The sequence below is a fragment of the Nyctereutes procyonoides genome, unplaced genomic scaffold, assembly GCF_905146905.1.
Source record: "Nyctereutes procyonoides isolate TBG_1078 unplaced genomic scaffold, NYPRO_anot_genome, whole genome shotgun sequence".
NCBI classification, from domain to species: domain Eukaryota; kingdom Metazoa; phylum Chordata; class Mammalia; order Carnivora; family Canidae; genus Nyctereutes; species Nyctereutes procyonoides.
This window is the reverse complement of record NW_026575030.1, coordinates 18,691,671-18,715,366: the sequence shown is the minus strand read 5'-3', so window position 1 is coordinate 18,715,366 and position 23,696 is coordinate 18,691,671.

Sequence of the window (23,696 nt, the reverse complement as noted above, 5' to 3'; positions counted from 1 at the left end):
CTTCCTAAACGTGAAGCGAGGATGAAGGACACCTTTGAACACTTGGCAAGTATTTTCACTAGTTAGTATTTTTGCATGGGGGGTGCCCACGGGACCCCGCGATCCCTTAGCTCGGAGCTTCCAAGCTGGCCAAGGAGCCCGGCCGCTCCTCCCTCCCACCCCCCACCCCACCCCACGGTCCGCATCAACCGTCTGCCCTGGTACCATGTGCCACAAGCACCCGCTTTCGTTATTCTATGAAATAATGTCCGTTTCTGTGTGTCCTAGAGGATCTTCCAGCTGCTCCATATAGTACGGGGAGAGGCAAGGGCTGGAACCCGAATTAAAATTTGTTGGTGAACCCACCACACGTGTGCACTTGCACACACACACACACACACACACACACACACAATCATAATCTCCTCCAATGTGCCTCTCTGACCCAACGAGCCCTTTCTTTGTGCCCTTGTTTTCTGGCTTAAGCGAGAGCGGCAGTTGGGGCGTCAGGAGAAGAATTTGCTCGGTTTAGAGCCTGAGATGCAGGAAAGGCTTTGAACATCATCCGCTCCCCCTTCTTCCTGGTGACACCAGACACAGCCTGGCCTGAGAGGGGGTGCTAATGCTCCAGCCCCCTGATGCTCAAAGGAGGGCGTCTAAGACCTCCTCCCCCTGGACTTGGCAGGCGGAGAAGATGCTCTGAGACATTCCATCCAAACTCCCTCACAAAACTAAAAATGATTCTTCAGAGCCTGCGCAAGAGCCCAGGGATGGGTGGGATGCATGCAGTTAGGCCATTAAGACCAGGAGTTTGTGCCGTGGTGTGATATTTATAGGAGCTGTGCATGAAAAGGAGCTCAGCCAGCATTATCATCATTGCCGTCATCACCGTTACTCTGAGGGAAGAGCATCTGCTCCGTGCCCCGGAATGCACAAGAGGAGTTCTCACGTCCATTATCTTATTTGAGCTTCATAATCACCCCATAAAGTGGGCACCGCAGGGATTATTTCCTGCTTCCCATACCTTTTAAGGATGAGAAAACGGCGACTACGGGAGAAATGACTTGTCCAGAGCCACCCAGTGGTTAGTAGCAGAGACAGGACTGGAACCCAGGCCTCCTGACTCCAGTCCAAGGTTCTCTCCCCTGCAGGCTGTTGTCTTCCCTAAAGCTAATGGTGGGAACTGGGAAGGAGCCCGCCTGGGTGGGCTGGGCTTTAGTGATGACAGAGGAGCAGAGGTCTGCGCCATGCTGGAGGACTGCAGACTCTCTGGCTTCCTTGGGGCTGCTCATGTCTTCGTTGTTCCGGGGCAAGCAAGCGACTTTCTGGTTGGCTCACTTTGCTGAATGCACTCGAGCTCAACATTCAAATTGAGTTTGTCAGAAAAATGGGTACAAATTAAAGACAAGCCTTTTGCTCTCCATGGCTGATTGGTGCTCAGGGCCCTCAGGGAGGTCAACAGGAGGGATCTCTTCCTGTGAGGTCCAGCCGACCCCCCTCCTCCAGTTCCAGAGGCTCCTTCTCTGTCCTCTGAGAGGCCACCCCTTACCATAAGCATCCCTTGCTCTCCTTAGCACAGCCTCTCCTGCCTGTTCTCCTCCTGCAGCCTCTCTTTCGCTCCTTCCCATCAATCTCCTTTAAATCAGCCCAACCTAGTCTCAGAAATGGGGTCTGAGTTCAGTTGCAAACACAAAGCTCTAACTCCAGAAGGAACCCAGGCCATCCGCTGACCTCCAGGATGCACTGTTCCCTGCTTCTCAGCCCTCCCCCTGCGACCTGGAGAGGTTCCCATTCTGCACGTTCCCCAGCCCATGGCCAGCAAGGCAAGTTCTCACCTCCCCAGCCTCCTAGTCTGTACCCCAAAGCAGTTGCCCTCGCTGCTCCACGCCCCACGCTAGGACACCACTCTCCTCTTGGCTTTTCACCATTTCAGCTGCATGCATCATGTTTCCTTGAAGGCACGCAATGTCTTCATTTGCTAATCAAAGTTTAGCTAATCCTTTGAGTATAGATTATATTAGCCATACTATTAATATCATTATCAGTGATTTCTGAACTTGTCAGGGCCCAGAGCAGGGCCAGGTCATGTCGGCGGAGCCCAGGAATCACTCTGAATGTTGGTGTAAGGCTTGCCAGGGGCTGCTTTCCTTAGAAGGGTGGGGCTGGGGGACAGCTCTACCAGCGGGGCTGCCCGGGGTATTTGCACTTGAAAGGAAACAACACTATCAGCAACTTCACAGGCCCCTTCGCAGGGATATCAGTCATGACCGACACTTCAAGTTGAACTTCACAGCGTCCAGAAAAGAGGAGTAGGGCAGAGTGTCCCATGTCGCATCATCCTTCCAAGCACAGGGCCCACGGCTGCAGCCCCACCTAAGGGGTGGACCCATTATCTAAGCCCCACTTCGGTGGGCCTAGGGGGCCTCCTCCAGGCTGGGGGACGTTGTGGTCAGGCCAGAAACCCAGGCTTCTTAGGAAGAAACTTGGGAAGGAATTAACCCATTGCCCTATGAATCCAGCCTTCCTTGACTCCTCTGGCACCTTTTCCTCAGACTCTCAGGCTGGGATTCATGCTTTGACATGTTGTAAGTTGCTCAGATGAATCAGGCTTATCTCAAGCCTAAATCAGGTAGCAAAAGTGGCTTCCTCTTTCAGGGGTTGTAAGAGAGTATAGGACGAGGCCAGGGAAAGCTCTGGTGTTATGATGGTTTTTTTTTTTTTCTGTTTCTTTTTTTTTTTTTTTAATAAATTAATTTTTATTGGTGTTCAATTTACCAACATACAGAATAACACCCAGTGCTCATCCCGTCAAGTGTCCCCCTCCGTGCCCGTCACCCATTCACCCCCACTGGTGTTATGATGTTTAAGATAGAACTAGGGGTGGTGGAAGGGGAGGAGGGCGGGGGGTGGGGGTGACTGGGTGACGGGCACTGAGGGGGGCACTTGACGGGATGAGCACTGGGTGTTATTCTGTATGTTGGCAAATTGAACACCAATAAAAAATAAATTTATTATTATAAAAAAATTGTGAGAAAAGGAAAAAAAAAAGAAGACACTCTGTTTTCAAAACTTTCAAGGCTTTTCAAAAGTCTTGAAGGTTGGCATGGTCTGAACGCACGTACTCATCTCCTCCACGGCCCTAGGCTTGGGAGCAAGCACAGGTGAAGATGTTGTTATCAACTCATTATCGCCTTTGCAAAAGTTATCACCAATTGGATTCAAGATGGTATAACGAAGACCGTTAGACCTTAAAAATTATATGTCTACATAAAATTCACTTTCTGGAGGGATTTTTGTATCAACTTAAGGAATTACTAGAAGGAAATCACAGTGGGCGTAAGGCATGGAATTAATCAAATGCTGTGATGTTTAGCTTGATTACAGGTTAGACCTCATTACTGCAGGTTCAGCGTTGACACAAGCTCTTTATTGCAAGAAGATTCCAGACTCCAAACATCAGCCTCTTTGTGTGAAGCAATAAATGATTCGACGCAATCAAAGCGCAGGATTGCAGAAGCATTGAGGCATTTGTTACCTCAAAGACATTTTGGAATAAGATGAGAGAAGAAGGAAGGAAGCAAGGGAGGGAGGGAGGGAGGGAGGAAGGAAGGAAGAAGGAAGGAAGGAAGGAAGGAAGGAAGGAAGGAAGGAAGGAAGGAAGGGAGAAGGGAGGGAGGGAGGGAGGAAGGAAGGAAGAAGGAAGGAAGGAAGGAAGGAAGGAAGGAAGGAAGGAAGGAAGGAAGGAAGGGAGGGAGGGAAGAAGGGAGGGGGGAAGGGAGGGAGGAAGGAAGGGAGGAAGAAGGAAGGGAGGGAGGGAGGAAGGGAGGAAGGATTCCAGTTTTTTATGATTCATGGTTAAGAAATCTGACCTATTGAACACTTTCTAGTGTTCTCTGAAGGGAGGATTATGGGAAACGAGATTCCCAAGTACTTCACTCTAACAAAGCCTCTTCAGGAATCCTTCAGGAATTTTCACCATCAGTTTTCCTTTTTTCCTATTGAGATGATCTATTACTTGGCTGTCCCACATTCTGGTCCTACAGACCCTGCCCCGGAGTTCTCAAAGGAGGGTTTTTGATTGAGTTTTTTCACTTCATATTTATCTACATATAAAGGAAAAAAAGACTCAGGTGAGGGCTAGCCTTCTGTTTTTCTACAAATCCAGAAACCACTCACCTTCTTCAAACTCATGGTCTCCTTCTGCTGGATGACCTCAGCGGGTGTGCGTATGAATGCGACACTTGCCGATTATTTCTGCACCACTGGAGAGACGTGAAGGTATTTATCCTTGCTTAGGTGCGGCAAGGGTCAGGCCAACACCAACATGACTACTCATTTCTATTTCACCTTGAGGAGAATGTTCTTTCAAGAGCAGTTAAAAACAACGGCCTTATTGGGATGACTAAAAACAGTGTAAAAGCTGGGGGTTACTTAGTCTGGAGACTAAGTCACACGGACAAGAGAGCTGTCCCCAAACATCTGATGGGCTGCTCTGGGTGATGGAGATTTGTTCTGTGCAGCTCCCATGGGTAGAATGGGGCTCAAAGGGTGGATGCGTATCTAAGGAGCCTCCCCCAGGCTCAGCAGGTCAAGGATGGAGGTACTTGCTCCCCATCTGCGGGGTTGTCTGAGCCAAGGCTGGTAGTGTACGTACTGGGCACACTGCCAAAGGGACAGCACTCTGGGGTGACAGCCCTCCTCCAGCTCTACACAGCTGGGATTTAACAGCCATCTTGCCCAAACCCATATTCTTAAGTGTAAGAAGCCTCCTCAAGAGCTATATGATGAGTTGGAGAGTGTGGCAGGGCTACCAGATGACAGGGAAGGTCAGCTGGATTCTCGCCCAGAGCCCAGGAGGGAAAGTTCCAGGCTGGGTATACACCCACTTGTGAGTGCCATAACCAAGGCACGTGGGGCGGGGGGCCTCCAGAACATAGGGTCACGACTGGCTTGGGATCAGACGTGCTCCACGCGAGGTGGTATTGGAGATGCGTGTTGAGCGATGGTAGGATTTTTGGATGGAGAAAAGGAAGACGATGTAAGTCTCTATTATAATCCTCTGGGAGAAATATTTTCTCTCCTGGGTGGGTGGATGACTAGGAATGCAAGGGTTTTGGTGGATTTTGTTTCTTTCAGGTATCCAGAACCCACTCCTCACCCTGAAAGGTGTGTGTGTTTATAACTGTCCCCTTTAAGGTCAAAACCAACCCATCTATCAATGGGCTCTGTGGATAGGGGCCAGCAGAGGGACTAATGGCGAGGAGGTGAAAGGTTCGAGCTTCAGCAGAGGCCAGGTGGCATGAAGAGGAAGGAGATTGCAAAGGGCTTAAACCTGACTCATGTGGTATGTACTGATGTCACCAATACAAGATTCCCTGCAACAGGCGCTGTGTTGGGAACAGCGTACCCTAAGATGAGGATAGCAGGGTGTCTGCCTCGGGGAAGCCTCATGCCGAGCGGATCTGTGGACAATAGTCGTGGTCCAAGCAGACGGATGCAACTAGCAAGAAAGGCCACGAAGACCAGCAGGCCCACGGCGACTCCAAGGAGGGGTGATGCGCTTTATCGCTTGGGACACGTGGACAGTAAGGCTGGCAAGTCACCCCCTCCGAGTGCAAGTGGCGACACATACAGGAAGCCACTCAGCTGGAGTCCTTGACTCCTCGCGTTGGATCTTTTTTGTCCACACGAATGGTCCAGCCTCCTTCCTTAGATAAGAACTTTCCCCACAACTTCCCAGTCTCATGCTCACCCACCCTCTGGGCCACCCTTGTCGCTGGGTGGCCCTGGTGGACAGGGGTGCTTCTTTGTTTTAGAGGCTGATCAGCCTTCTGGCCTTTCCACCTGCTGGTGAGCAGTGGACCTGATCCTCAGGAATGTCAATAGCTGAGTGAGAGCCACGCTCCTCCTCAGGAAACACAGTCATGTGGACCTTTAACCTCTAAGCGGGGGAAGCACAGTAACTCATGGGTTAGACCCAGATCCATTAGTGAGCAGATCCCCTGTTGATCACACATGGTCTCTGACTTCTTCTGATAGATGTTCCAGCTTCGTAATCCATTGACCACAGCTATTGGCTCCTGCTACAGACTGAATGATCGGGTCCCCCCGCCCCGAATTCATGTTTGAAATCCTAACCCCAATGGGTGATATCAGGAGGTGAGACGTTGGGGGATGACTAGGTCATGAGGGCGTGGGATTTGCACCCTTATCAAAGAGGTCCGGAGAGCTCTCCACACCGTCTGCCACGTGAGATCACGGGACTGTGTACCAGGAAGCAAGTCCTTTCAAGAGACCACATCTCAGACCTCCACCCTCCGGGACGTGAGAAAACAACGTCTGATGTTTATAAGTGACTCAGTCTACTGTGTCCTGTTCCAGCAGCCGGAGGGGACTAAGACCGTCCCTCACTCCTCTTTCTCTCTGTGGGACTGTAGGTGACCTAGCTCTTTTCCAGGGTTCACTGCAAGACTCAGTGACATTGATTTTATTTTTATTTTTTATTTTTTATTTTTGTGAAATTGTTTTTAGAAGACAGACTCAGGGGGATCCCTGGGTGGCTCAGCAGTTTGGCACCTGCCTTCGGCCCAGGGCATGATCCTGAAGTGCCGTATGGAGTCCCCCGTCGGGCTCCCGGCATAGAGCCTGCTTCTCCCTCTGCCTGTGTCTCTGCCTCTCTCTCTCTATGTCTATCATGAATAAATAAATAAATGAATCTTTAAAAAAAAAAAGAAGAAGAAGGAGAAGACAGACTCAGGTGGCCTTGTACCAGCCTGTCCTTTGCTTCACCTCTGTGGGTTACTCCAGGGACCATAGAGACCACTCTACTATCTACATGAACCAGTTTTTAACCCTCTGTGCTTTGTGGGGAGGCTCTTCCCTTTCTTGTTTTTCTTTTCTTTTTTAAATTTTTTTTTAATTTTTATTTACTTATGATAGTCACAGAGAGAGAGAGAGAGAGAGAGAGAGAGAGAGAGAGGCAGAGACACAGGCGGAGGGAGAAGCAGGCTCCATGCACTGGGAGCCCGATGTGGGATTCGATCCCGGGTCTCCAGGATCGTGCCCTGGGCCAAAGGCAGGCGCCAAACCACTGCGCCACCCAGGGATCCCTCTTTTTTAAAATTTGCATGCTCTCCTCTTTCTTCAGAGAGAGGGTAGATGTTTCAGTGTATGCAGACATCACAGTTCCAGATAACTTGGAGGGAGCAACTTGGATTCAGTTATTTATTCTTATTTTTGTATGACCACAGTTAAAACCTCTCCTGCCAATACAACTGTTAATATTCTTTTTTTTATTTTTTGTAAATTTATTTTTTATCGGTGTTCAATTTCCCAACATACAGAATAACACCCAGGGCTCATCCCATCAAGTAATATTCTATAATAACATGGCAGTTACCATGCACCGCTTCAAACAACGTCACTTAAACGTTCATTTTTGCAGTGAGAATCGATCCCATCAGAAGTACCAATAGTACTTTAAAGAGGTATTTTTTTCTTACTGCTCACGCGCACGGGATGAGAGCTGTTGTGAGTGTGGCTGTGAGTAAAGCAGAGAGGAAAGAAGGGGAGCATGGGGTCACCACTTGCTCGGATGCCAATGGATGCCAATTCGGCCGCCAGCTATCAGGCCGAGGGAAGGGCTAAACCTAAGGGCTGGAACAGGAGGAGGCCGTAACAGCTGGACTGTGACTGTGGATACCGGAGCCACTGGCCCTGCCTGGGATCAGAAAAGCTTTTTGGAGGCAATATCACTACCCCAATGAGCCTGCAGTTTGGAGAAGCTGAGGGTGGAAGGAGAGGGAAGAAGGGCCGAAGGGGGAGGATGACTGGCTCACATCCCCTTTGCAGACTCCATTCCCGTGCACGCTGGACTTGCTGCTGCAGGTTGATGCCTCCCGTTCCCCCCAGAGCCCCACCACCAGTGACTGTGAATAAACACACCTATCCCCCTCTCAGGTGGCTACAGGTCTGATAGGGGTCGCACATTGCACCCCAGAGTTCCCCAGTAGAAGCAAGCCCTAGTTGCCCACAAGAGGAATCAGCACATTAACATTCCCTTAACTGATTTCCTGCCTTTTCCCCACTATCCCCACTGGTGTTATCTTGGCCATCCCCGCCACCTTCCCTCCCCAAAATATTTGCATTTGAATCCGTGTCTCAGGGCAGCCCGGGTGGCTCAGCAGTTTGGTGCAGCCTTCAGCCCAGGGCGTGATCCTGGAGACCCGGGATCTGGACGAGACTGGAGTCGGGCTCCCTGCGTGGAGCCTGCTTCTCCCTCTGCCTGAGTCTCTGCCTCTCTCCCTCTCTGCGTCTCTCATGAATAAATAAATAAAATCTTAGAAAAAAAAAAAAAAGAATCCGTGTCTCAGATCTGAAAATCCACCCTAAAACAAAGGATGTTTCAGTAGCTGGAACAAACACCTGTAGGGTGATGAGTTGGGCTTACTTGGGGGCACAACTGCCCCAAGGTGGCCAATGGCTTAGAGGGACAGCAGAAGATGAGACTAGAATGACTGGGGCTGTGATGTGAAGCACCCGAATCCTGCACGAGTTAATCTAACCTTCCCATAATGAATGGGAAACCCTGGTGTGTGGGGGGGTGACTAGGGCGTCAAGCGCCTGACTCTTGGCTCAGGGTCTAGTCTCCCGGCATCTCTTCCAGCCCGTCGCTTCTGAATCACCTGCTTGTTAGCGGTTCCGTTGGATGCGCCAAAGATCCATTGAGCTCATGTTTGCTTTTGAGGAAAACACGGGTTTTCCTCTTGAGCCTCTTGAGCTTCTGTGTGAAAAGGGCCAGGATCTGGGGGAAGGGCCAAGTTCTTGCAACAGTGTGAGCTGCTCTGGCATTAACTGGATTCTTCTCCCTACGCAGAAGAGGGTGTGTAGCTTCAGCCAGCAATCCCAGTTCCTACAGCCTCGGAAGGGATGCTTGATAGGAAAGTGCTCTTTGTAGCCTCACACGGCCCTAGAAAAGGCTCAGTTCACAGGGGGTATTTAGCCCACCTGGGGACCAGTAGGAAGAAGCTTCCAGCCCGTGCTGGAGAATCAGACTGCAGCTGCCGGGGACACGGATGTGTCGGCGTTGCTCACAGGGCTCTGCAGATGAAGGATGCCCACCAAGTACCATCCTATCCCCTGAGGACCACCCCGGCTTGGAGAAGGTCCCCAGCCCTGGTGAGTACCCAGTAGAGCAGCCGAGAGGTGTCCCTACAGAGGCCCAAGGCACTGTTGATGCAGAAGAAATGACGAGAAGAGGAGAGGAGTGTCTGCCTTGCTGGCAGCGGCGCTGGCGCGGCCCACAAGAAGGCAGGTGGCCTCGCCACGCAGCTCGGGGAAGGCGAGGGCCGTCATGGCCCAACTCGCGTTTGTCCGGGGCTGCCCTGGAGCCAGCTCCTGAGCCAGGTGTGGAGGGGGAGTGGGACGGGAGCCACAAGAGCCTGAGGCATTCACCATCGCTGGAGGGGCTCCGGGGCAGACGTGCCGGCCAGCCCTGTCATCCTGGGGCTCCCAGCTCCCCTCCAAGCTGCTCCCCCCGGAGCACACAACAGCTTCGGACAGAAGTGGGGAGGACTGTGGTCTGATCTGTTCGAAAATATGATTTGGGCTTCAGCGTAGCCCTGACCAGCCTCCCAGGGTCGCCTCCAAGTCCACCCCCTGCATCGAGCCGTCGCCTTCCGCTCGGCCGCTGCCAACCACCGGCCCTGCTCCCTGGCTCCTCCCGGAGTAGCCTCCGCGGCTCCTGGTGCTCCTGGTGCTCCGAGCCTCCTGCATGGATCCCTTAGGTCCCTTAGATCCCTGTCTTCCTGCTGGCTTCCCATTGACCTCGTAGCTCCCGGGGAGCCAACTTCAGGCCTCTGCGTCCGCCGTCGTCCCTGCCGATGATGATTATCTACTCCTATAACAATGTTGCCTCACATGCAGTGGCTTCAAACAGCACAACGTGTGGTCTCATAATTCCTGTGGTCTCGTCTCAAGATTCGCCTGGAGAAGGATCCTCCCAGCTTACATGGTTGTTAGTAGGATTCAGGCCCTTGCAGGTGGTCGGACCAAGGGAAGGGCCTCAGCTTCTTGTTGGCTGTCGAGACGCTGCCCTCATTTCTAGTGGTTCTTGGCCAGGGCTTGCTCCTGCCTCTTTGCCACGTGGGCCTCCCAGACATTAGGCTCCTTTGTTCAGAGCCAGCAAAGGAGTGGGTCCGGGTAAGATGGGCATTACAACCCATGTCATGTAGTCATGGACGTGGTACCGGGCAGTCACCCCTGCATACTTTCTTGGTTAGAAGCAAGCCAGTCTTGCCCACCATCAAGAGAAAGGGAGCGTGCAAGGACGTGAACACCAAGGTGAGAGGTTATGGGGCCATTTGGCATCTCTCTGCCACACGTGCCTTTCTCTCCATCTCCCTCTCTACTCTACAAACCTTGAGCCTAAATAGGATTTTGTGAAAGCTTCCTTAATCCACCCCAACCAGAATTCTCTTTTCTGAGCTCCCACGGACGGGGCTTTGCTAAAATCATCTCTTTTGGTGTCTCATGCATTCAGTCTGGCATCTAGCAAATACATTTTAAAGATCTACTATATGCCCAATGCTAGAGGCAGCGCAGTATAATGCATAAGGCTGCAAGCTCTGGAATCAGAAGCTCTCGGGCCAAGTCTTGCATCCCCTACTTTGTGCTGGGTCTTACTTGTCAATAATATCACTAAACACAAAGAGTTTGGGTAAAGGTTTAAATGAAATCACCCATGTAAGAGGCTTGACACAGAGCTGGGCTCATACTAAGAAATAAGTAAGGATTAAATCTCCATGTAAGTGCTGGGGGAGCCATAGTGATTCAGTGGGACGTTGTCCCGCCTTCCCAGAGCCCACGCAGCCTGATTTATTTTTTTCAGGTGTGTTTGCATGTGTGCTTCACCTCCCAGCTGGCTGAGGGCACGCCCCAGTCTGTCACTTCAACTCCACTTAGCACAAGGTCGAGCACACTCGAGGCTCCAGTGTCTGGGTCTCCAACCAATGCCCGTTGGCAGCCTATTGTCGTCAATACAGCCAGTCGATCCGATGCCAGTCCTCGCGTCGCCCCAGCACGGCCTGCAACTCTGCCCTTCCTTCCAGCTCCATCTGTCACCGGCTGTGTGCTCGGATGTGAAATTACAGAATGGGGGAGAAATTACAGCTGCCTCGTGTTCTGCATTCCTCCTCCCCTGCTTGCTGTTTGGCAAATGCATGCCCTGTGGATGACTGTTCCCGCGTGAGAACTCAGGGAGCCGGGGCAGGGAGTGGGTGGGCCGGGGTGAAGGGCACTGACTGGTGGGGAGCAGAGCCAGAGCCTCGGAAGCCCCATGCTGGACACTGGCCCCTTACTGCTTGCTTGCCCGGAATCTAGCCTCTCCCTTCCTCATCTGCAAGAATCCTGGCTGTGTGGGTCTTCCTGGGAGGTGGGGCTCTGTCCCACAGAGGACCATGCAAAGGCCCAGCCATTCCCCTTTCTGTGTCCTGCCCTTCGGGGCCTGGAGGCTGAGGCTGAGTTTGGCTTTGGGCTGCTGGCTTTGGTTTGCTCAGGACAACCCCAGCCATCTCCGGTTATCTCGGGCATCTGAGACTGGTAAGACGGACAAGCCCATCAAGCACCTTTCTACCCCATTTCAGCTTCTGAAATGTCTGCCTATCTTGGGGCCCAGAAGGACGTGGTTCAGAGCTGGGTCAAAGAGGGTATGTCCCCTGCACACAGCATTGTCTCAGCTCACGCTGGGCTTCCCAATTTCCTCCCTTCCTTCCTTCCTTCCTTCCTTCCTTCCTCTCTCTCTCCCTCTTTCCCTCCTTCTCTCCCTCCATCCTTTCCTCTCTCTCCCTCCATTCTTCTCTCCGTCTCTCCTTCTCCCTCTCCCCCTCTCTTCTTTCTTTCTTGCAGAGAAGCTGAGGGAGAGAGTAAACCTGCAATCAGCTGCCTTCACTTGCTCTTGGGCCTGCACCCAGCCCATCAGGACAGTGTCCCCAGCATTCACATGCCCAATGTGTCACCAGGGGCTAACTGCAGCCTCACAGTCAGGGAGGGAGTGGGCGAGGCAAACTTGGCAGTAAGAAAGTCAGAAAAGCAGAGGTTTTTTTTTTTTTTTTTTTTTTTTTTTTTTTTTTTTTTTAAGCAGCTACTTGTAAAAATGAGGATTCTCAAACTGGAAAAAAAAAAAAACCCAAAACCTAGAAATAGAATAAAAGAGTTGGACTCAGCTTCAGGAGTTGTCCAATCAGAAATTCATGCTGTGGTCCAGTAGCCCCCCCTTCCTTGCTATTGGTACCCCAGCCTGGTCAGGTACAGGGCACCTGTGACTTCATGGGTACCCCCCCCATGCATAGGGACTGATTTAAGCTAATTCCTGTCTTTTTGCCAATGAGTGTCTGAGGCCCACCAGTGTGACTCTATCCGAGCCCGTGAAGTGGAAAGGGAAACCTGTCAAGTCTTCTTGGAAGATTCTCTTCATTTGTAGAAGAGACTCAACACTTGCTCCTTCCCATTTTGGGTGTAGTTGTGCGAGAAACTGTCACTTGCAACTGTGGCTGCCTCCTTGGGAAAACCCAGAGAATCCCAGAGAGGCTGTCCCCGGGGCCCCAACGTCCTTCGTGTGCTGCACCATCTACCAGTGGACTCGCCACCTGTCGGGATTATGTTAGGTGACAGGACTCATTATGATAGACAAATTCCTTATTGTTCAGGCAACTTCTAATTTGTGATTCTGTTCGTTGCAGCCTCAAACCTCCTACTTGACCTGGTTGCTCACACTCCCTTCCCCGGCCTCCACCAGACCCCCCAGGGATGGAGCGCTCACTGCCTTCCCGCCTCGCCTTGAGGCAGCTGAGACCTTTGGAAACAGCGGGTGCCCCCTCTGATACCAAACTGGAATCAGGTCCTTGCATGATTTCTGCCCTTCAGATGCAAAAATAACAAGTCATCCTCTTTCCCAAGACTTCTCTGTACGCCCCTGAGAACAGCTTTCACGTCCATCTGTGTTCTTGGCTTTTTCTACTTTTTTGGGTCACTTGATCCAAGGCTGACTCAACCTCCCACCTAAACCTATTACCTTACAGAAGAGAAATCCAGGCCTGAGAGACGGATGGGTCTGCTCAAAGTCACACAGCGGGCCAGAGGCAGAACCCCTCGATGATGGAAAGCAGACTCTGATAATGACATGGAAATAATATAGGCAATAAGGGTTATTAATCATTTTTGGTTGAGGAGGAATCAATCAGCTTCATGAGGAGAGGTAGCATTCGAGCTTGATCTTGTTTTTTTTTTTTATAGAAGGGTTTTTTTTTTAAGATTTTATTTATTTATTCATGAGAGACACAGAGAGAGAGAGAGAGAGGCAGAGACACAGGCGGAGGGAGAAGCAGGCTCCCTGCAGGGAGCCCGACGTGGGACTGAATCCTGGGACTCCAGGATAACGCCCCGGGTGGAAGGCAGATGTTAAACCTCTGAGCCACCCAGGCATCCCTCTAGCTTGATCTTAAAGTATGAGTAGTATTTTAAAAAGAGAAGAATCCATAAGTAAATGCAAGAATGGCCTCTGTAGTCGTGTCAGCATCACCCAGCGGAGTAGTCTTCTGGTGCAGAGCTGAGCCTGAGCACCTGTGAGACAGCTCAACCCTTCCAATTCTTAGAAAGTTCTTTCTTAGGCTAAACTAAGGCCTTTTTCTGTGTCTCTCATCTGTTGGTCCTAAGTCCGCCTTCTAAGCCCCTAGAGAACAAGGGCAACTGCTTCATCCCCACAGCAGACCGTTGCCATGGGGCAGGTCTAAGACTTCCCAAATCTCTAAAACTGAATACCCCCAATTCTTCTGGTCATTTCCCACCAGGCTTTGCTTCCTTGTCCTGGTCATTAACCTTGGAACCTGCCCCAATTTGTTCACATTCCTTAGAGTTGGTTGTCCAGACCTGAGCATAACACTCCAGGGTGGTCTTCCCAATGTAGATGGAAACCATCTCCACCTGCACAGCTTAAGGTCTACGTTATTTATTCTACGATCCTCATCAACACAACTGAACCGTGCTAGAGAACTCTTGCCCAGCAAGATAAAAGTAGATAAATTATTGTAAAAATACCAGTAGCCACAAAGACAGAGAGTGCTGCTCCTTAGTCCCAATGGCCTCCCTTACCCTGTTCATGTTCTCTCAGTTTTTTCTCGCTCGATGTTGAGCTTTAACAAGTCTGCCTCCAAAATGGTCACACTCCGTTTTTTAACACACCTTTAATTGCCTTTTCTTTTATCTTGGGGGAAATTTCGGACCACAGTTTCTGGGCTGCCCGTGTTCCACTGGACCAGCTGCAGGACAATTGGTTTTATAAATGAATATGTCTAGGAAATGGATTCCAAAGCCTCCTGCCTGGTGTATGACCTTGAGCTGCATGACCTTTTGCAAGTCCCTCCCCTTTGTCACCCCAGTTTCCTCCTCTGTCCAAGAGGGCCAGGGACGGAGGGTCTCCAAGGGCCTACCACCCCTTAAGGTCCTGCAGTTATCTGATTCTATGCCTAAGAGAGAAGGAAAATTTTATGTTACTGTTTTAAATTATAAAAACGAAACAGATCTGTGAAACAAAAGTGTGCAAAACCTAAAAAATGTTCCTTCCTTCTCCCACCAATCCCCCTGGAGAGGGCATTTCAGGGGCAGTTTTTGGCAAGTGCACTCAGGGCATGCTTTTTTGATGTTATCGACCCCAGTGATACCCAATTCACTGGGACAACTAAGGGCTATTCTGAGAAGGAACTGTGTGTGTTCTTACAGTTTCTCTTCCCCCTGGAGGAAAATTGCAGAATTCTTCATGTTGCTTAAGAGTTGCGTAGTTCTGCTGCCATGACCTCACTTATGTCATTGTCAGAAAATAGAACGCATGATCCTGGCCTTAGCCCAAGACTTAGATGTGCAGGGAACAAGACATTGGGAGAGCCGGGGGCCCCTATCTCATGGCAGCATGGCTGATACGCAGGTCCAGAGACTAGGGCCCAGGGCCTAGGGCAACGAGAGTGACCTCGGCGCTTTCATCATTCCACAAACATGAACATCATCCTCTTCTGTGTGTCTAATGATTCCATCAATTGGAGTTAGACTCTGTGGCAGAGAACTGAGATGATACAAATTGCTGGAGAATAATATAGAGATGGATTTTTTTATTTAACTTCAATTAGCCAACATCTAGTACATTATTAGTTTCAGATGTGGAGTTCAGTAACTCATCAGTTGCATATGATGCCCAGTGCTCATCACCTTACGTGCCCTCCTTAATGCTCATCACCTAGTTATCCCATCCCCCCACCCCTCCAGCAATGCTGTTTCCTTCCTATAGTTAAGGGTCTCTCGTGGTTTATCTCCTGATTTCTTCCCATTCAGTTTTCCCTCCCTTCCTCCATGATCCTCTGCACTGTTTCTCATATTCTACGTTAGTGAAACAATATAAGTACCTTTCTCCGATCGACGTATTTCCACTCAGCATAATACCTTCTAGTTCCAACCACATTGATGCAAATGGTAAGATTTCATCCATTCTGGTGGCTGAGTACTATTCCTTTGTGTACATAGACCACAACTTCTTTATCCATTCTTCTGTTGGTGGACACCTGGGCCTTTTCCACAGTTTGGCTATTGTGGACACTGCTGCTATAAACATCGGGGTGCAAGTGCCCTTCAGATCACTACATTTGCATCTTTGGGGTAAATATCGTCTGCCATCCTGGGGAAGTGACCCATTAGCGATGAAAGGATTGAGGGCCCCGACTGCTAAAGTTCTCAGCCACCTACTTGTCTCCTTTGCATGCTCTCCACAACTGCCTCAAGGAGGATCAGATCCAGGGGAAGAGGAAGAGGAGTGAATAGAATTCAGTGTGTCCTCAGGAGGGAGATCTGAACGCAGCCGTAGGGTTGGGGGTGTGAGATGTGGCTCAGTGTTCAAGAAGGGGCAGGTGTTGGGAGACGTGTGCAGAGGAGGGGAATGAATTGGGCTATTTAGAGGGCAGAGGCAGGGAGGAGGGCTGACCAGAAGATACTCTGGGGGGTGGAACAAGGAAACTCAATGAACAACAGTTGCCTGAAACTGGCCCACGGTGGCATGCAAACTGTACCACACCAACAGTCTAGGCCTCAGTCCCCAGAGGGGCCTGGTCCTGGAGAAGCTCACTAGGGGTTAAAGAAGCGGAAGGCAGAAAAACCCCAAGATGTTCAGATACTTGCCATAATACCGCTAGCTCATTTGTTCATCCATCCACTCAGTAAATGTTTATCGAGTCTTTTTATGTGCTAGGCCCTGGGATATAGTGATAAATAAGAGAGACATGGCTATGCTCTCATGAAGGCTTCCGCTTAGTGAGACAGGCTTACATTAAGTTAATCTCAAGGTGAAAGTCCAGGCAGGTAGGTGGGAATAGAGTGCCGGGGGTCTAGGTGTGGACAGGGCAGAGAGCAACCAGCACTGCAAACCAGAGGGCAGATGGAGCAGGTGCTTACAAAGAAGTAAAGTGTGTGGGGATGGGATTGAGGGCAGTTGTTGGCATAATCCTGGAGAGAGATGACGGTCCTAGGGTGGGGGCTGTAGCTTCTAGAAGAGTCTAACAGGTACATCTAGCCAAGGTGGTACTGGATTAGACATGTCAGAGATGGAGAGGGGGGGAGTCATGGACGATCCCTAGGTTTATGGTTTTGGGTTGAGTGAAGTTGGGGTAGAAGTGGGGTGCAGTGAGGGAGATGCCTCACATGGTCTCAGCAGCTCCCAACCACATGGTCACATGACTTCTGATTCTAGATGAAAGTGCTTCCTCCTTACAAAGCCACCAAGGAAGGGGCTAGCAGTCTCTCTGCTCCCCTCTAGGATTCATTCATCCCCAATGTTTCCTTCTCAACAATGAGTTGAGATAAGCAAAATTAGGAATTGGAAGTCCACTGATTTAAATGTTAATCTCTTCCCCAAAAACACCTTCACGGCAAACATCCAAAATAACGTTTGACTAAATATCTGGCCACCACCATGGCCTAGCTAAGTTGACAGATATATAATATTAAGCACCATAGGTACTTTCTTCTACTTTTCTTCTTTATTAAGTATTCTGGATTCAAACCAAGGCTTTGAAAGAAATGGAAATACTCTTAACTTCCCATAGGCCCGAAACGGACTTTAGGACCCCATTCATGCTCACTTACCTGCCTTGAGATGACTTAGTATCAGCCTAGAAATCAGTGATTCCAACCGGAGACAGAGAAGCAGACCCAGAGAAGGGGAATAATTTACCCAGGTCCCACAGCAAAGCCAACCCTACAGCCTAGGGCTCCCAGTCATCTCCATGTTCTCCGAGCAGGTGCTGACTCCACTCTGTAAGCCCCCCAAAGGCTCTTTGATGTATACAGAGGGCTCTCTCTGCTCACCACCATACCTCTGAAAGATCAGCTATTTCTAAAGGGAAAAAGTCAGCCTCTTTTTCTCCCCCAAATTCATTGTCTTCTGCTGAGCTGAACTAGATTGAGAGGATCAATGACATTAACTGGCACTGAGGAGACATCAGTGATTTTCCCCCTTCGGATATGACAAGGCTTACTGAAGCTTATAATCAGCTAAGCTATTTTATCTCTTCTGCTGAAGCTTCCTCAGAACATTCACAGGATCTTGGAGCAGGAAGGGGCTTCTAGAAGAGTTTTGTCCAGTTCCTTCACTTTGCAGATGAAGACACAAAGGACCAGGGTGGGGAAGTCATGTGCCCCAGCCAGTAGGAAATCCAGCTAATCAACTGCCCCAGCAGTTTCTCTCCTTTTATTTGGACCTTGGTCCTGGGGAGGAAGAGCCTGGGGCTGGTTCAGGCAGAGGAGAGGTAGAAAAGAAGGCTCCATTGGAAGCCACTCCCATAGTTCAGGTGAGATGTGATGGGGTGCAGGGGTGGATGCAAGGTGGATAAGGGCTAATCTTTGAATGCAAAGACAATTCCAAGAGAGAACTGATGCGGCGTAGTGACTGGAGTCAGAGAGAGACAGACTTCCGAGCCCCTGAATTGATTGCTGGGTAAATAGACATTCATCTTGGGTGAATAACCAGGACCAGGAATGGGTTGGAAGTAGAGATTTGGAAGGATAGGCCATGAGCTCTATACACATGAGGGGAGATATTTACAGGATGCCCAGAAAAGCCTGTTTGGGACGTGTGGGCAGTGGGATGTGTGACCCGAAGCTCAGAGCACGGGACCGAACATGAGATGTGGAATTCCACCAACATGTTCTGGAAGCTGAACTCATGGGAGGGAGGATCTGGTAGGGAGAGCCCCTGGCCATGCAAGAGCAGAGCCAGAGCATCCCCTGGGTCTGTTTGTTCCATGAGGCCACATTCCCAACAGAAGATGACACAGCATCACAGAAACTTTCTCAGTTTCCGCCCCACGTTTTCATAGTCTACACCTTCTTTGATCAACATCTCATCTGTCTCATGATATAATACTGCCCCTCCCTGCCCCGAGAAGCCGATGACCAAATGTCCAGGAGCAGCAAGACTCTTTGCTGCTTTCTGTCTTGATAAAGAGTTTCCTCGGAGTTGGGAGAGCTTGGGAGAAGAAGACGCACACGTGACTGGCACTGCAGGGTCTCCCCCACCCAAGGTGCTCCAGGCTGGGTAGAGCGTCTGCTGAGTTCTCTGACTCCTCCCAACCCAGGCAAGCCCAAAGCCAAGCAGAGAGACAGAGGCAGCCACTGAGATGGTAAATGGCTTTCTCCCGTGCCCTAAGTGCAGCGTTAAGAACCAATGTCACTCATTTGTCACCTTGAGTTCTCGCCAGCGCTCGGTAATTCGTGTTAAATCCCAAATGAGTATGTGTGCGGCTTCCTGGCAGCTTTCAAAAAAATAGAGGTCAAGAGCAAATGAAAGCATTTCTGAGATTTCTTAGATCAGGTGGCTTAACCTTTTTTTTTAAATTATATTTAAATAACTCACTCTAGAAATTCCATTCAGAAGGACTGTGGCATAGCCGCATGAGTTGACAAGTCTTCTTCTAAATTATGCGTTATTTATTCAGTGCCAACTATGAACCCAACAGGTGACAAGCTAAATTAAACCTCCTGGCACACGCCTGCAGAATTCAGAGACGAGGGGGTGTCAGCAGCCTCGTGTTGAGGTGAGCCCTCTGAGGAGGACGGAGAGTGCAGGTGACGGTGTTTCCTTGCTCTGAGCGGGGAGGGGAACTTGCGTGCACCCCGTGTGCCTGGCACTGTGCTAGGAGCCATCTGTAAGTGAGGACACTTGCTCTCCACTACAGCCTGTGAGATGCGTATCACTGCCCCTATTTCACAGGTGAGCAGGTGGGGGCTTCCAGGGTGATGGTCACTCCTGAAGCCCCAAACCCAAGTCTCCAGTTCAAAATCCAGAGCTATTTTCAATAAATGATGCATTAGAAGATGCTGGCGCTACTGCTAGTCTCCAAGATGGACCCAATTCATTTATCTGTGTGGACACCTTTGTGCAGGTGTCTCCATGCCCAATCTAGGCTGGCCTGTGTCACCAAACAAATATGGCAGGGACGACGCTGCGTGGCTTCTAGGGCTGGGTCATAAGAAGTCTTTCAGCTTGTTGATCTCTAGGAATGTTTGTCCTGGAAACAGTGAAGGGATTCAGAGCAAGAGCCCCCACACACACACACACACTGAATGTGCCACTTTGGCCTGTGGACTATTTGGTGCTGAAGGCAGTTGACACCCTGCAAGCCTGGGAGATTTTGCCACCCCTCCCTTAGCTCGCTGGAATCTGAACGGGGACGCCTTTCCCAGAATATGAATTATTACCAGAGGTAAGTTTTACCTAGAGGACCCACCTGCATGGCAAGGCAAGCATCGAATTACAAAGCACCTGCTCTCCTACTGCTGTGCGAGCACCTCCCTGCCGGAGCCTATCCGACTCCTGTCTCAGGAGGGCATGTGCACCTCATGTTACCTTCCTATCTTTCAACCTCTCGTGTATGTGGAGCTCCTGTGTGTGTGAAATTAGATTTTATTTTTTCCTTCAAACTGTCTCATGTTGATTTAATTCTTAGACCAGCAGGAAGAACAATTGAAGGGTAGAGGAAAGGTCGTCCTCCACAACAGGAGCCAGATACCCTGTCGGCAGTCTGACTTCTCCAAGCCCGCCACGCTGGGAGGAAGCCCAAGCTAGCAGGTGGAGGCTGCAGGGGGAGAACAAGGCCTCAGCCGCCCCGGGTGTTTCAACCATCCCCGCCGAGGCACAAAAATAGGGGAGTAAATAAGCCATTTTGAATGTTCCCATTCAGTCAAGTCTTCAGATGACTCCAGCCCCTCAGCTGTCACCCGACTGCCACCACAGGAGGAACCCCAGATAAACACTACCCAGCGGAGCTCAGTCACCCCTCAGAATCCTGAGAAAGAGGAAGAAATGTTTATCTGAAATGCGCAAGTCTTCGAGCTGTTTATTGCACGGGGATGACCGAAACAGTCGGGTGTCAGGCGGGTGCTACCTCTAGCAGTCATTGTGACCATCTTTATTAACTGCTTGCCATGTGTCAGACGCCATGCTAAGCGCTATATGTTTATTATTCCACTTGATTTTCATCAGAACCCCATGAGACAGCATTTATTATTATTCACTGTATCTACTTTACATATGAGAAAGGCTCCAAGATGCCGAGTAATACGCCCAAGGTCACACAGCTGGTGGGTGGGAAGCCAGGATTCAAACCCCAACAATGCAACCCTAGACCTCATCGAGGTCACACCGTGGTCTGCTCTGTTACTAGATGCAGGTGAGTCAGGAACTTCAGATCTAGGAGATTTGCCTTAGAAAGTCTCACTTTGCCCAGAAAGCTTGTTCTGGAAGTTTTAGAGGAGTCATCTGGGTTTGTGTTGAGTCTTCTGGGGACAAGCTGCCAGGACTCTGTGAATTCATTCACGCAGAGAAACAAATGGTTCTGACCTTTTCTTTTTAAAATGTTTTTCAAGGGAAGTAGTCAGTGCTGCCAGCAGGGTCTAGATTGATAGCATCGGATGCTGAGAAGTGGAGCCTCCACCCTGCGTCGCGTCACTTGGTACCTCGGGTCAGATCAGCCAGAGACACAGCAGGGCTTGGAAATGTCACATCGATTGCCTGTTCAGAACACAGTCTCCCTCCCTTCCCTCCCCGCCTTCTTGCTTTCTTGTCTGTGGGGCGTTGGAGGCTGTGTTAGATGTCCTGTCCCCAGAACAAGAGATAGAAAAAGGAGGAATCCATCCACATCACATTAGAGGGCAGATGTGAGGACAGGAAATAAGGGTAGGGGTGGAGGACCAGGTCACTGAGTGCAGACATGTGGCCAACACCACTGGATTCGGCTGGGCCAGGTGTGGGCGGCAGGTCAGACATGTCCCTGCACCCCTGTGACGTGTCCCCCATGGGCAGCTGGGCGCAAGCACTATGGCTCTGACCGCTGTGGCAGCTCTCGTTCTGAGGCGAAGTATCGAAAAGTACTGCCCCCCAGCACATGCTTCTGGTTCTCTTCTCTCCTACTCTAGCCAGGCGCCTCCAAGGTGCCCGCCCTCCGTGTGCACAAGCCTGTCTGTCCATAGAGCATTTGCTGATGCAGCCACCAAGTGAGGCACAGGAATGCTGAGAAGCACAAGCCTCTGCTCCCAGGAAGAGACACTAGCCTGCTGGGAATGTCCTCCACACTCCAGCCTCCCAAGAGCCCCCTGCCTGCCCCCCGCCTCCCCATCCCTATCTGGATTCTGTCCTGTTCACCTCAAATCCTCTACCCGCACAGCTTCCATCACAGTTGGGAAGGCTTTTCTTCACGCCCCTGTCCTTACAATTCCCAAAGGTCAATGCTTTAAGCCTACATTTACCATTTTCCCCTATATCCATATACCACATGCATGATTAGTTATTCACTAGCTTCCTTTAAATTGACTGTTACTTTATACTCAATTTACTTTGAAAGTGGGATCCCTGGGTGGCGCAGCGGTTTGGCGCCTGCCTTTGGCCCAGGGCGCGATCCTGGAGACCCAGGATCGAATCCCACTTCAGGCTCCCAGTGCATGGAGCCTGCTTCTCCCTCTGCCTATGTCTCTGCACCTCTCTCTCTCTCCCCCTCTGTGACTATCATAAATAAATAAAAATTTAAAAAAAAATTTACTTTGAAAGTGAAAACGTGGGATAAACAAAAACCAAAATCACTTGCCATAAATAAAAGATACCAGAACAAACGATGCAGTAAAAAATAAGTGTCATTAAATTTTAGTTAAATATGGTTGCCTGCCAAAGTCTAGGCTTGAGATTTACCCTGTATTTATTTACTAAAAGGAATGTTACCGTCTGCTACAAATGCACCAATGGAGACTCTCTTATTAATGTAAACTAAAAAAAAGCAAAGAGAGTGGAAAAGGGCAAAATCTTCTTGCTATGCAATTTAATGCTGTGCAGCCTTGTGTTCGTATCCACCCAAGATCATTTCTCCTTGCACCCAGGGCCCGTATTTCATGCTCTGATCATCACTGTGCCAACCAAAGACCAGCTCAAAGGCTTCACTGTCTCCCAAAGTCTTTCCTTACCACTCCTGCCTCTATCTTTCCCTTCTTCCTTTAAATATTTATAGTAACAGATACCATTTTATACCATTTATTATGGCACTCATTTTAACCTTTTCTTCTGGGGCTCTGTGACCTCTTTTTCCAGGGTCTCACACTCCTGGAAGGCAATAACTGTAAACTCCTTTTTTTTTTTTTTGGTGCATAATTGTGTGAAGCGAGCGTGGTGGGGATTTCACACAGTATCTTTCACGCTGCTGAGCACAAAAGTGATGCTTGATTTACCCTGATGAATTAAATGTAATTCCTTGTTCTGCTACTTATAATTGTGTTGCTTTTAAGTTGATTTTATGCCATCATCTCATATAATATATACCGAAAAGCATAAGATACCCAGGAATACACCTAACCAAAGAGGTAAAGGATCTATACCCTAAACACTACAGAGCACTTCTGAAAGAAATGGAGGAAGACACAAAGAGAAAAATATTCCCTGCTCCTGGATTGGAAGAATTAATATTGTGAAAATATCCATGCTACCCAGGGCAATGTACACGTTTAATGCAATCCCTATCAAAATACCATGGACTTTCTTCAGAGAGTTGGAACAAATCATCTTAAGATTTGTGTGAAATCAGAAAAGACCCCGAATAGCCAGGGGAATATTAAAAAAGAAAACCTTAGCTAGGGGCATCACAATGTCGGATTTCAGGTTGTGCTACAAAGCTGTGGTCATCAAGACAGTGTGGTCCTGGCACAAACACAGACGCATAGATTCATGGAACAGAATAGAGAACCCCGAAGTGGACCCTCAACTTTATGGTCAACTAATATTCGATAAAGGAGGAAAGACTATCCACTGGAAGAAAGACAGTCTCTTCAATAAATGGTGCTGGGAAAATTGGACATCCACATGAAGAAGAATGAAACTGGACCATTCTCTTATACCACAGATGAAGATAAACTCAAAATGGATGAAAGATCTAAATGTTAGACAAGATTCCATCAAAAACCTAGAGAAGAACACAGGCAACACCCTTCTTGAACTTGGCCACAGCAACTTCTTGCAAGATGCATCCATGAAGGCAAGAGAAACAAAAGCAAAAATGAACTATTGGGACTTCATCAAGATAAGAAGCTTTTGCACAGCAAAAGAAACAGGCAACAAAACTACAAGACAACCTACAGAATGGGAGAAGATA